Source organism: Fundulus heteroclitus, chromosome 10, assembly GCF_011125445.2.
Source record: "Fundulus heteroclitus isolate FHET01 chromosome 10, MU-UCD_Fhet_4.1, whole genome shotgun sequence".
NCBI classification, from domain to species: domain Eukaryota; kingdom Metazoa; phylum Chordata; class Actinopteri; order Cyprinodontiformes; family Fundulidae; genus Fundulus; species Fundulus heteroclitus.
This window is the reverse complement of record NC_046370.1, coordinates 27442642-27455986: the sequence shown is the minus strand read 5'-3', so window position 1 is coordinate 27455986 and position 13345 is coordinate 27442642. Positions and strand designations below refer to the sequence as shown.

The 13345-nt window shown below is 40.6% G+C and overlaps 1 protein-coding gene across 1 annotated transcript in view; it reads right to left on the bottom strand.

The window, feature by feature from the left end:
- bahcc1b (BAH domain and coiled-coil containing 1b) overlaps window positions 1-6098 on the bottom strand; it is an 80687-nt gene extending 74589 nt beyond the window's left edge. Inside the window, exon 1 of the mRNA XM_036142428.1 lies at window positions 5994-6098. The gene's annotated coding sequence lies outside the window, so the exon portion shown is untranslated. The remainder of the gene's footprint in view (window positions 1-5993) is intronic.
- Between the last annotated feature and the right edge of the window lie 7247 nt (window positions 6099-13345).

The window sequence follows — 13345 nt, the reverse complement described above, 5'->3', positions numbered from 1 at the left end:
TATTTTTTTTTAAAAGTATACAGTAGAATAACAGTAAAATGTGCACTGACTCATTGTAATTCCAGTTTATTTATTCAGATCATTTTAGACGATAAACAAAACAAAAGCAGATGCCATTCAGTTTATCTACACATAGATGAATTGTGCAATCTCAATGCTTATTTGCGCTTTAATTTAAACCGCAGGAGAGCAGCAGTTTTTTTTTTTTTACATATCAAATACGGTTAGAAAACGTGTGTATCTGCGAGTTAAAATAAAGCAACAACAAAAAAATAAAAAATAATCTAGAATTACTTCAGCAAGACCCAGTGTTGGGGAATCTGGACCCATCCAGCACCCCATACCAGGGAAATGTGGGTGCATTTATTATGAAATGGCTTCCTTTCCCCGTTCAGTGTTGTCCACGGCACTAATGACCGGGGGACAATAAAGAATCCTGTTCCGCAGCTCACAAAAGAGGAAGGGAGGAGAGAGGATGGGGGGGGGGGCTGCCACTTAAAACAGAAATCTGCATTTAATTTATTTAGGGACAAGGAAAAGGCTTTTGTTGCTTGATTTTTATTGGTTCCTTTTCACCTAAAAGAAGAAAAAAAGGGGTGGGGGATGGGTGTGTGGATGAGAGAGAGGGAGAGAAAGCATAACACGACACCCCCCCAGCACCCCTCCTCCCCAGCCTCCTTCTAGCCCGTGCGCCAGTGGGGTGAGGAGGAGGAGGAGGAGGAGGAAGGGTGGGGTGGGGTGGGGGGTAATTAATGCGGATTGACTGATTGCTCTTGAAACAGACCGGTCCCGCACGCGGATTGTCCTCAAGCAATGAAGCGTTCCTGACTGACACTTTCCACCTTCCCCTCCCTCGCTTCCTCCTTCCACGTCTTCCTCCTTTCTTTCCTCTCCCCTCTCCCTTCTCCACCTCTCGCTGCGTTCCTCGTCTCCAGCGCCGGAGCGAGGCGCGTCCGTGGCCGCTTTCCAGCCTCAGACGCCGGGCAACTCCTTCCCTCCTCTGCTGTTGTTCATATGGTTGTTTTAAAGCTACCAGGCAGACAGCTCTGTGCTCACTTCTGACGCAGTTTTCCACCTACACAGCAGCGTGCCATGGTTACTTTTTCCATTTGTTTTGCTCTTACGACGTGAACACGTTACGCAGTCAAGACAAAATCAACCTTCTTAAAAGCACCGTCCTGGCTCCTATGACATCACAGAAGACATAATGGCACTATTTTTTATTTATTTTTATTTTTTGCATACCTTCTATGTTGTTTATTTATTTATTTATTTTTGAAACATTTTTAAGTACACTTTTTTTCCCCCAGATGTGCTTTTGTAGTGTTTAGTGAGCGGTCACTTGAACCGGAAGTGAGAATATCTCTGGAAAACCAGGTAAAAATGAAACACTTAAAGGTGGCTTTTGAAAAGAACCATGGCAGACAGGAATGTCACTTGAATGCTTCAGAATTTAAGTTGAAATCTGTCAGATGTGGCTCATCCGCCAAGTGTTGTCTCCATGTGAGGAGGCACCAGCTAGGCGTGATCCACACACATTTTAAACATATCCGGGTTGGACCACTTGCCTAGAATAAACCTAACAGTGCTGATTATGTGCAGAGATTACATTTTTTTCCCCTTTAGATAGTTAAGGTTCAAGGAATTAACGATTCAAGATAAACTCCAGACTGTTTCTCAACTAGTAGGTTATCTGTAGTCGTTTATGTTTTATGTTTGCAGAGGTATGCTGTCAGCGGTTAATGACGTAACAAACTCGGATCGGTTTTGTCGGACCTCGGTCTCGCCCCGCACACGCTCTACTCGCCGTTTTATAGGAAAACCACTCCGAGTCGGCCTCGTCATTCGTCCTTCCTGGTTGATCCACCGACTGACCGTGAAGGAATTACTAATACCAGCTGGTCAGCCTGATTCTGGGGCCTCTTGTGATGTCATGACCCAAACACACACAAAGCAATATTACCAGGAGGGTTTTCTTTCATGCAGCTTTCAAAATTTTTTTTTTTTTTTTTTTTTTGCTGTGGAAATTTCTTCTTCATTGCTAAGCTGTGTCTTTATTAACAGCGGGCAATTGTTAATGGAAAAAAACAACAACATGAATGTCATCTTTAATGTAGCAAATGCTAAATTTAGTGTTGTGGAGTTTGTCTTGCCTAAAATAAAGTGAATGTACAGTTTTTTTTTGTTTGTTTTTTTGCCATATGTGAAATACAAATTGCTTCCCCATGGCTCCATGAAACACTGTCTAAACAAACTTTTTCCAAATGTATAGGACCGCATTAAAAAAAACATGCACACACAGACAATTTAGAATCAACGGGAAACACATTGGCTTAAAATGAGGTCCAAATGGAGAGTAGTCTCCCCCAGGAGGCCCTCTGTGCAGGCCAGCTATCCTGATTGCACCAGATACTGTCTGATGGCCGTTTAATGGCGAGAATTTCCAAGAGAGGACCTCATCAGGACCCCACCCCCACCACCACCACTGGCTATACTATCCAATAATGACCCAGTAGATATTTGTGCTCCCTGGCCATGTGACGGGACAAACGTTTCAGACCGCTTTTCTTTCCACATTGTAAACATCAGCTGCAGCAAACAGCAATTTGGCTCGGCGACGACAGGAGCAGACGCGATGAAGTCAGAAGTGGACTGGACACAAAAACAACATGACCTTTTCCTCTCTGTGTGCGCACGCAGCCGGGCCAGAGGCAGCTATTTGGGATCATCCTGGCAGAGAGGCTCACGACGGGTCAGGAGACGCGAAACAGTCGGGAATGAGAGATAACACACAGCAGGGAGATGCGGCTGAAGCACATCCAGACACCTTTAAGGCTACTAGCCAGACTCCTTTCTGAAATCAGTTACATTCACTTTACATGCAGCTGGCTGGCTATAGGACGAAATGCTACAGTTGCCTCGTTTTTGATGTTCATTTTGCTGTTCTCTCATGAATCCTTATTTTGTCAGCACCCACCATCTAAAAAAGCAAGCTTCCACATGACAATGCCTCTCATGACATCACACCAGGCAGCTGATCAGTCCTTATTTTTATTTTTATTTACACGCTGTTTTAAGAAATCTGCTCTTTCAAGTGCACGTATTAATACCAATCGACCAACTTTATTGCTGTGCCTCTTGTGATGTCATCAACCTGTACGCAAACATACCAGAATAAGCCTCTTCTTCATCTCCAGTGTGCATTTTTTTTTAAAAAAAATCTGTATTGTGGGAAGTCCTGCTGTGGAAATCCATACTTAACCAGCCAACTGTGTCTTTACTGTAAGTGTAATTGTGTTGATGGAGTGATGGCCTCATGGTGAGAGAGCACAGTGCTTGTGTCTTGGAGAGGCCGCAAGTTCCCTGGTTTGAATCCCACGGACTGGCCCTCGGGATCCATGAGCAAGACCTTAACCCCCGAATGCTCCCTATGGGTGCAGCCCACTGGCAGCCCACTGCTCCCCAAGGGGTGTGGGTTAAATCCAGAAGACACATTTCATTACAATGTGCAAAAAGTGGCAGTGAGAAATAAAAATGATTGTTATTATTATGAAAAGACCAACAACTGGATAGTATCTTTAAGACTGCAATAATGAAATAGTGCAGAAAGAGAATATGGTTATGGTGACAGAAGGACTAGCTTGGGCATTAAATAATAATAATAAAAAAATCTATATAGTTCTACATCCGGCAGCGCACAAACAGGCCTGTATGGACAAGCTGATGAAAAGCACCTCCGTCTATTTATGAAGCGTCAGTACATGTAGGTGGAGGCTTTATTTACCGTTGCCATTTCAACATAAACAGCTATAGCGTGCCTCCCTGCTGCGCTGCTCGCCCTGTGTACAGCTGATACGGGAGTTTAGAATCAGACAACTTGTGAACTCGCATGTTGATATTACACACGCAAATGACGGGATTAACTCTACCGAGTGCTTGACACGCCGCAGCATCCCTTCAGCCCCGTGTGCCAACCTCGCCTTGGCATGTTTGCCGTCCCAAAAAAAAAAAGGCAGCATCACTTCCTGCACGCGTGCGTGCGCCCACTTGCACACTCACGGTGACGGGACGCTGGAACTGAATAGCGAGCTCGGGGTTTCTCTTGCCGAGCTTCAGAGATCCATTAAAACATGTCCCACTCGGGTGGAGAAACCCGGAACACCGAGAGTCGAAGAGAAGCGCTGAAAAGAATGGGAATGTGTTTTAGAAAAAGAGAAAAAACCTGCAGGAACAGGACGGGCCATGAGGTCAGGAGGTCAGCTGACCTTCTCTAGCAGCTCCTTCAGCTCTGTGAGAAACCGACTCCTCCAATAAAGTGACAGGGGGGGGGGAAAGAGCTAGAAAGATGAACGCCTTTGGGAAACTTCGCACTTTAACATCAGGGCAGTCTGTGTCTTAATGAGATCACAGCAATGACAACACAATCGTAGATTCTGGAAAAGAAAAATAAATGTTTGGAATATGCAATCCACACGAACCAAGCAAGTGTTGCTCAGCTCTGCTGTCTTTAATCCACGTTTATATCCACGTTGATCAAAAATACACAGAGCATAAAAATCCATCCCAGTTTTCTTTTCCACATATACTGGTTCAGTTCGTGGTAGATAAATGGAGAATAAACCAGCACTTAGATGAATCTTTAAATGTTTTTATTAGAATCATTTCTATGACCCTATTCAGTAAAGCCGCATTGCATACAATCTATTTAGATGGTTTTATCTTCTTCAAAATACAAACCACCACAAATCTATTTTACAAAGTGGAGTGATAGGTTCAAGAGAGCTAATGGGCACCCTCTACTTACGCCCAGGGTTTTATCCAACTAAGAAAAATAACCATTCAAGAGTTTTTTAAAACTTTAATAGTTTTCAAACTCCTGTGCATGCTGTTGCTTTGAAATGTAAAGTAAAATAAAAAATAAATGATGCTATATGAAATTAAATTACACAATATTTGAAATTAAATCACACTAAATGTAACAGAAATAACTAGCATAAAATAAATTATTAATATACCTACATTTTATTGAAATAAAGCAAATTTAGTTATAAATAAATCAGATCAAAATACATCTAATGGAAGGAAAATAGAATATATATAGGAAATGATGTGAGTAGGTATATATATATATATATATATATATATATATATATATATATATATATATATATATATATATATATATATATGTGTGTGTGTGTGTGTGTGTGTGTGTGTGTGTGTGTGTGTGTGTGTGTGTGTGTGTTGTAAAAAGTCCAATAAAAGGAAATGCCTCTGGATTTTTACCTAAAAACCTTTTCTTCAACTCTATAAAGTATTGGTGAGTAAATGCTAAAGTATATTTCTTTGTATGAACTTCTTTGTAGTCTGTCTTATTATAAGAATGAGACTAAATAACAATACTTTTAATCTAATTTATCTCCTTAAATATCAAGTCTAAATTCTACCCCAGGAACAATTTACAATTCAAATCTGAACTTAATTTCCACTTTATCACTCTGCCAGAAATCAGACCTTTTCTGCCCACCAAAGCTCTCCCGGTGTGTGTGTGTGTTAGAGAAAAGGTGGATCCACTGCAGCTGCCTCCTATAAAGACCGTATACCTGAAGTAAAACACGCTGTGTGCCATAATGGGAGTCATGCGTTTCAAGGAGCCCATCTCCCTCCGGGCACACTGACAAACTTTGTTGTATTTACTGCAAACAGCTTAAGAACCTCGTCTATCTGCGAGCTGTTTGTTATTTAAAGGTCTCCGAAAGGTTAGGGGAAAGGGATGCAAAGGAACAATGGAGTAATACAACAGTCAGGTAAAATATGTTTAATTAGAGAACGCCTCTTTAACAGCTTGAACGATATATATTTTTTTAAATAAAATAAAATCTTCCGCAGTAGTACCAGCAGAGTCAACGCGTTTTATAGCTCAAGGTATTTATCCAAACTACAAGGCGCATCCAAACGCATGGGCTTAAACAGCGCTCCGCTTACTTACGCACCAACTGCTCGCTGAATTGATCCACGCAGGGATTTCCCCGCGTGTACGCAGCGCGCCGGGTCCTCTGGATGTGCGTCTCCGTGAAGCTGCTGTATAATAGCAAATTTATGTCAGGGCGACGAGTCCTCTCTCTCTCTCTCTCTCTCTCTCTCTCTCTCTCTCTCTCTCTCTCTCTCTCTCTCTCTCTCTCTCTCTCTCTCTCTCTCTCTCTCTCTCTCTCTCTCTCTCTCTCTCTCTCTCTCTCTCTCTCTCTCTCTCTCTCTCTCTCTGCAGCGCTGACATTAAACAGAAAATTGATGGATAAACTCTCCTTTTTGCTCCATCTTTCCCACATGCGCTGTCGGCCCGGAGTCTATGGAGGCTTTCTTGAATTTCCACCCCACCCCCTTTCTTTTCATCAGGGGAGGGGGCAAAGGGACATCATCAAGCAGGCTTATGGGTCACACTCCCCCTTTCCTAAGCGCCCCCCCCCCCTCCCCAAAAAAAGGAAAGAAAGAAGAAAGATGGAGCAAAGAAAAAGGAAGGAGTTAAGTCAGCTTATACACTGATAAAACAAACTGTTAGAATTTGAAACATAAAATAAGCGTAACCCTTTTGTTTAGCTAGATTTAATCAACCTCTCTGAGTTGAAGTTCTCTAAATTTAGCAACCTACAAAGTTACTTATTCAGCTAAATCTATTAAAATTCAAATTATTCAAATACTTTTGCTCATCCTACAGAATAAAACCTGTTTTTTGATGATGGGATAAGTTCTTACTGAAATACTGACAAACTTTTTAAATCTCTGCTGAAAAAGGTGAGAAGTAAACCAGAGCGACCACGGCACTGACAGCCAGAGGCAGAAAGTAGATGTTGTTGATAGAATAACCATTTTTAACCTTACAGTCAAGCCTGATTACAATTCAAACATCTCCAGTGAAAGAAACTAAAACGCAATATTCCTGTTTTACGGAGTAAACTGGTTTCCGTATTTTTTAAGCAATGTCGGCTTGTGTGTTTTTTATTATTGCCTAAAACTGAGTATACACATGAAGCTGGAGCATTTATCTACATCTATATATATATGTATGTATGTCTGTCTGTATGTATGTATGTATGTATGTATGTATGTATGTATGTATGTATGTCTGTCTGTCTGTCTGTCTGTCTGTCTGTCTATCTATCTATCTATCTATCTATCTATCTATCTATTGATTCAATAAATAGGAATATTATGAAAAAGGCACTTTTATTACACACATGTATATATATATATATATATATATATATATATATATATATATATATATATATATATATATAAATACTTATATATATATATCACAATATATATATATATCACAATATATATATATATATATATATATATATATATATATATATATATATATATATAATGATTATCATTTTTTTAGCTCACAATGAATGAAAACATCAGACATATTTATAAAAATACGTTTTTAAGTGTGGGCTTAATGAAAAATATGTTTAATACTTGCTTAAAGGCTGTCATTTTTAATCTTACAAGTGACCCTTAATTTATTGAATATGATTCTGTGTGTGCATGTCTATATATATATATATATATATATATATATATATATATATATATATATATATATATATATATATATATATATGTGTGTGTGTGTGTGTGCTCATCATATTCGTGTATCCACGGACATATATGGATATATATGTTTATATATGGCCACAGCAAGTCCTTGGATGTTTTTCTTTTTTTTAATTCTCGGAATACCTCGACCCTGCATGGCATGAAAAGGCAGCAATCAGTCCTTCTCCAGAGATCTAATTGATATTTGTTTATAGTGGCGGCTGTTTTGGCAAATGATCGGCCCTAATTGCCGCCCGGAGGTCACGGTTTACCCAACTTTCTGAGATTCATCACCGCTGCCATGAATGCCCGCTACATGTGTCTGTACGTATTCATTTATAGCTGTTTTCCAGAGTTTTAGAGACGCCCTGTTCCTCCCAGGCAAACTGAGCCGCAAACACACACACACATGCGGCTTCAATTAAAAGGGGCGCAATAAACGTTTAGCACTCGCGTTAAAAAGTCTGCAGCGTTTCTGCGCGTCCTTCCCCGCAGCCTTTTATCCACAAAAGCCTTCGCGTAAAAGCGGAGTTACTTCCCCGTGTCCCTCCCACAGATATTCACAGTTACGTGAAAGAACCTGTACAGGGCAGACATGGATTTAAACCAAAGCATCAAATGTATGCGCTGGTCTCCTGCACTCTATTCCCAAACGGGACTACAGCTTCGCCTTTCTCTCTCTGCGCCCCCCTACGCACATGCAGCCCCCATGCACCTCACGCTGCCCCCGCCGGGTCAACGCTTCAGGGGCACCACGTCACGACGTTAACCCTTGCGTCGCCCACGATTGCATAAGCAAGAGCTGAGATCCCCAAAGGAGGAGGAGGAGGGTTTCCGACCGGGATGGGGTGACCCCCAACACATGGACCGCCAATGGGCCGGTCCATGTGTTGTCCCACATCAAAGTCATATCTATCTATCGATAGATCGATCGATTGATCAATCGATCGATCGATCGATCGATCGATCGATCGATCGATCGATAGATAGATAGATAGATAGATAGATAGATAGATAGATAGATAGATAGATAGACCTATAAAACATCATGCCATTGCCAGTTTCCATTGTTCTTTTGTCGTTAAATAGTATTTATTTGCAGTAGCATCCTCTTTCCCAGACACAAGCTTTGTGCACCTGGTGACATCACAACCATGTTCTTCCATCTCCTTGTTTTTTGCTTCTTATTTAAATGTATTATTTAAATTTGTCCTTCTAAGGTGTTTAGTGACAGTGTCTTGTAAAGGTATTTATTCCACTTGACCTTCTCACATTATGTGACATACAAATCTCAAATTATTCTATTATAAAGTTTTTGAGATAGACAAAAAAGGATGCAAAATTGTAGACTTGAAGGAATAAAACATGTTGCTTTTCAAGTTTTTTTTTTTTTTTTTTTATAAATCTATGGACATCGTTCTTTGTAGAAAAAAGGAGTCACATTTAATGGAGAATGTCTGTGAATTTCGGTGTTCATGTCTTGCCACAAACTGTCTATTGGATTCCCGTCAGGACTTTGACTAGGCCATACTAAAACATGAATCTGCTTAGATCTAAGTTATTCCATTGCAGCTCTGGCTATATGTTGTTATCTTGCTGGAAAGAAGACCTCTGACCCAGTCTCAAGTCTTTTGTTGCCTCCAACAGGACTGTCCACATAGAAAATCCATCTTCCCATCACTTCTGTCCAGCTACTCTGTTGCATACAGAATATTGTATGAAGGCAGAAAATCTTTAGACAATTTGCTCTCATCTAACAAGACAACTTTCTTCTGCATGTTTGCTGTGTCCCCTACATGGCTTATGGCAAACTTCTTTTGACTTTTTTCTTCAACAATAAGTCCAGACCTGAGATGTTTCCATAAAGACATCTATTAATACCTAATTATGCTCGAAAACTTGTTATTGTTGAACAAATGGGTAAACCAACCCTGACTTTCAACATCATTGTCTAGGCTAAATTTGTATTGGACATGTGGAAGTCCAGTTTTCAGCATATATATATATGTGGTAAAAGAAAGGTCAGGACTGGTAGAGTCTTAATGGCCATAAAAACCTCTGCACAAAACTCCAGTGTTTGCATCAGGGTGGATTTTAGGTGTTGTATAGGATAAAGTGAGACATGTGCATGTTTGACAAATGTAACATGTATCACCACACAAACAACAAGGATAAAAGGGGTTTATACGACTACCGGCATCTCCAGCTGGGAAAATTCACTTAAACAAACTCAAAGTTCATGCTAAGTAATTCTGCTGTGACTTTTCCAAACCACGGCTGCCCCTGATGAAAAATAGAAAATGTTCTGTTCTCAAGACCAAAAGCAACAATGCGGACATAAATCTTTCCAGAATGGTTTTGGTTTTGCCTTTGAAATGATTTATGGACAGAAAGGAAGTGGATGGATTTTCAGCATATATGCCCCACCCATCACAGATGAAAATAAAAATTCAAACTACAGTGCCTTGCAAAAGTACAGTGCTTTGGCTTTATACCAATTTTGTTAATTACCTGTAATTTTAAGGCTTTTTTATTGTATCTGATGTAATGGATCTGCACAAATAAGAAAAAAATATGCCATGTGCTTTGCTAAATAGCCCCCAAGAAGTTCTGATGCTACCAATTACCTTGAAAAGTCCCATAATTAGTGAAATGAAGTCCACCTGTGTGCAGTCTAGGGGTCACATGATCTGTTACTATAAACACAGCTTTTCTGAAAGACCCCGGATGCTGCAGTACCACCAAGCAAGAGGAATCACACCAAGACCAAGCTATCCAAGCAAGTCAGGGACAAAGCTGTTGAGAAGTACAAGTCAGGGTGGGGTTAGAAAAAATATGCAAATCTTTGATGTTCCCCCTGAGCACCATTAGATCCATCATCTTCAAATGGAAAGCTTATGGTACCACAGCAAACCTGCCAACAGTTGGCCGCCCACCAGAAGGAGGGACCGGGCCAGGAGGGCATTAATCAGAGAAGCAGCACAGAGAGCAAAGGTCACCCTGTAGAAGTCCACAGCAGAGACCGGAGGGTCTGTCCATAGGATCGCAGTAAGCTGTACAATCTATAGAGCTGGGTTTTAAGGAAGAGTAGCCAGAACAAAAGCCATTACATAGTCTTAAAAATAAAAAGGCACGAGTTTGCTAAAAGGGACGTGGAAATCTCCCCAAGTGTACGAACATTCTCTGGTTAGATAAGATCAAAATTTTATGTTTTGGCCACTGCAGAAAACACAATACCTGGTGTAAACCCAATTTAGACAAACAAACCTTGCTGACAAGAGTGACAAGAAGCAAGGACAAAAACATAAAAAAATTCAACTTGTTCTGATTGCATTAAACATGGCTTGCACATCAAGAGCTTGTGCTGTCCGAATGGCACAGCAGAGGGCTGCCCAAGAGCCAAAATGGCAACCTGAGTGGAGAGCCTTATAACTCTAGATTCCACCCAAAATTGAGCGATCACCTTGCAATTAGGTCAGTTCCTAAAGCAGGTCATTAGTTCATAACGGGGCCTATCTCTGCTCCTCTCTTTGCTTGTGTTGGGTAAACACAACCTGTAAGATACTATCAGAGGTGTCAGGTGACCTCCCCCCTTCATGGATTCCTTTTCAAACAGAGCGTTAACACCTGTCGGCGCCAAGTTATTCCTTTGCTGGATCCTGTCAACTCTGTTGATTATTTCTACACAATTGTGTTGCATTTTAAGCTATTCATAAAAAAAAAAAAAACCCTGGACTGCATGCAATTGTGTGGTATATCCATTTAGACAGGAAACATCTGTGACATTCATGGCAAAATCCAACAGCTGGCCCCAAAGACAATGCTCAGTTTTGCAGCATTTGAAGCATGTCTTCCCCAGCAAAAGCTGATCATGAAGCTGGCAGCATTGATAAACGTGGACAAATGTTTGAGATGACTCCCCTAGAAGCAATGCTTTTCCTTTGCTGTGGTGTAATACAGTTGCTCATTCTTCAGCCTGCCTGCACATGTTTGGGCACCCCCTCTGTAATGGTGTGTGTGACAGATTGAAAATGAATCATAGCAATAATAAAAGTATTACATTTTATTTGTGCGCACCTTTCAAGATACTCAAGGTCACTGTTCAATGACAACAAAGAAATCAATACAATGTAATATACAAAAAACCAAAGCAGGAATAACACTAAAACAATGACGCACCAGTGTAGGAATTCCAGGCCCAGGATTTAGAGTTAATACCCCTGTCTGAAAAGGTGACTTTTACGCACAGGACAGGTGAGCATGCAGTTGGGTGAAAAGGTTGGAAAATTAGGAAAAAAAATAACATGTGTAAATGAGCACAGTGGGACACAGAGGGGCAAGGTTGTTGAAGGCCTTAAAGGTAATTGGGAAGATTTTTTAGACAATCAGGAGATGGGGAGCTAATTGATGCAGGAAAAGTGTAATATCACTAACAAAGTGGATTCTGGAAATAAGCTGAGAGGTGGAGCTTTGAATCAGTTGACTTATCCTGCAAACTGACAAAGGGAAGCTACAAAAATGAATGAAGGGTTGCAACCAGAACATGTGCAAGAATGGCAGTACTGTTTGGGGTGAGAGACAGGCACAAACATACAATTTAGAGTAGATGGAAGTAAACTGGACACATGGCCTGTTTTATATGATGTAATGGCCCCCAAACACCTCCAGACACCTCCATTATGACCTTTTGAGAACTTTATTTTTTTGGAGAACAGTTTTCTTCCACTTTCTTTGCAGATCATCAGAATGCACACCGAGAAGCTCATTGAGATGATCAGGGCAGAGTTCAGATTAACGGGCTGAAAGGCACTAATTGCATTCAAGGTACCATTCTGCCACAAAAATACCATCTTGTTAACTTTGTAACACAAATATTTACCATAAACTGATAAAAATAATGTTTACATGATGTCAAGATGCGGTTGCTACATTGTTTTCATGCACAGTATTCTTCCTGTTGCATTCGTCTTCTTCAACTTAATATCTTGAAAAGACTTTTCTCTTGTTGCTTTGTGTCCATTAACTTAGCACCTTTCGTAAAGCGTGTTTTCTCATCCTATCCAACTTGGTTTGTAAGTGATCCATTGTAAGAGACAGTCCACTCCTCAGTCACCAGTCTCCGGCCAATCAGCTCAGATCAGCTCCACCTGCTGCCACTAATTACTGTCAACTCTGCTCGCCTGTTCACCTGCCTTCATATACCTGCCTCTTGTCATCCACTCACTGCCAGAACGTCTCATCTTGCTTCCTCTGCTCTGCTGTGCCTCTACCAGTTTCTGTGTGTCCAGCTAGCTGGACTCTTCTGATTTATTTGTGTTCAGCCTTCACTGCTGTGTGCTGCCAGTACCTGCGTGCTGCATAAGTTGGCCCTCTCTCCCCGTATGTTCCAGCTGCTCGCCTGTTCTGGTCAGCTTCTGCCATTATTCACGTTCTGCAATAAAACTTTTTAAAAACAAAGCTCTTTGTCCTGAATATCTGGTTCTCCAGCATCATTCTTAACATTATCATAACCTAATATTTGCAGAGTTAATTTCAAGTCACAGAAGTGTAAATTTTATCTTTGTTTTGGATGATGTTTGTTTAATAAATGATTGGGGAGTGCTTTAAAGTGATTACAAATAAATTCACTGTTGACTGTGTTGGTAAATAACTCAAATATTAAATAAATTACAACTGAAGTGTTATTTGTTTCTATTCTAATTCTTGTTTTTAATGAATAGGCAATTAATCATTATGC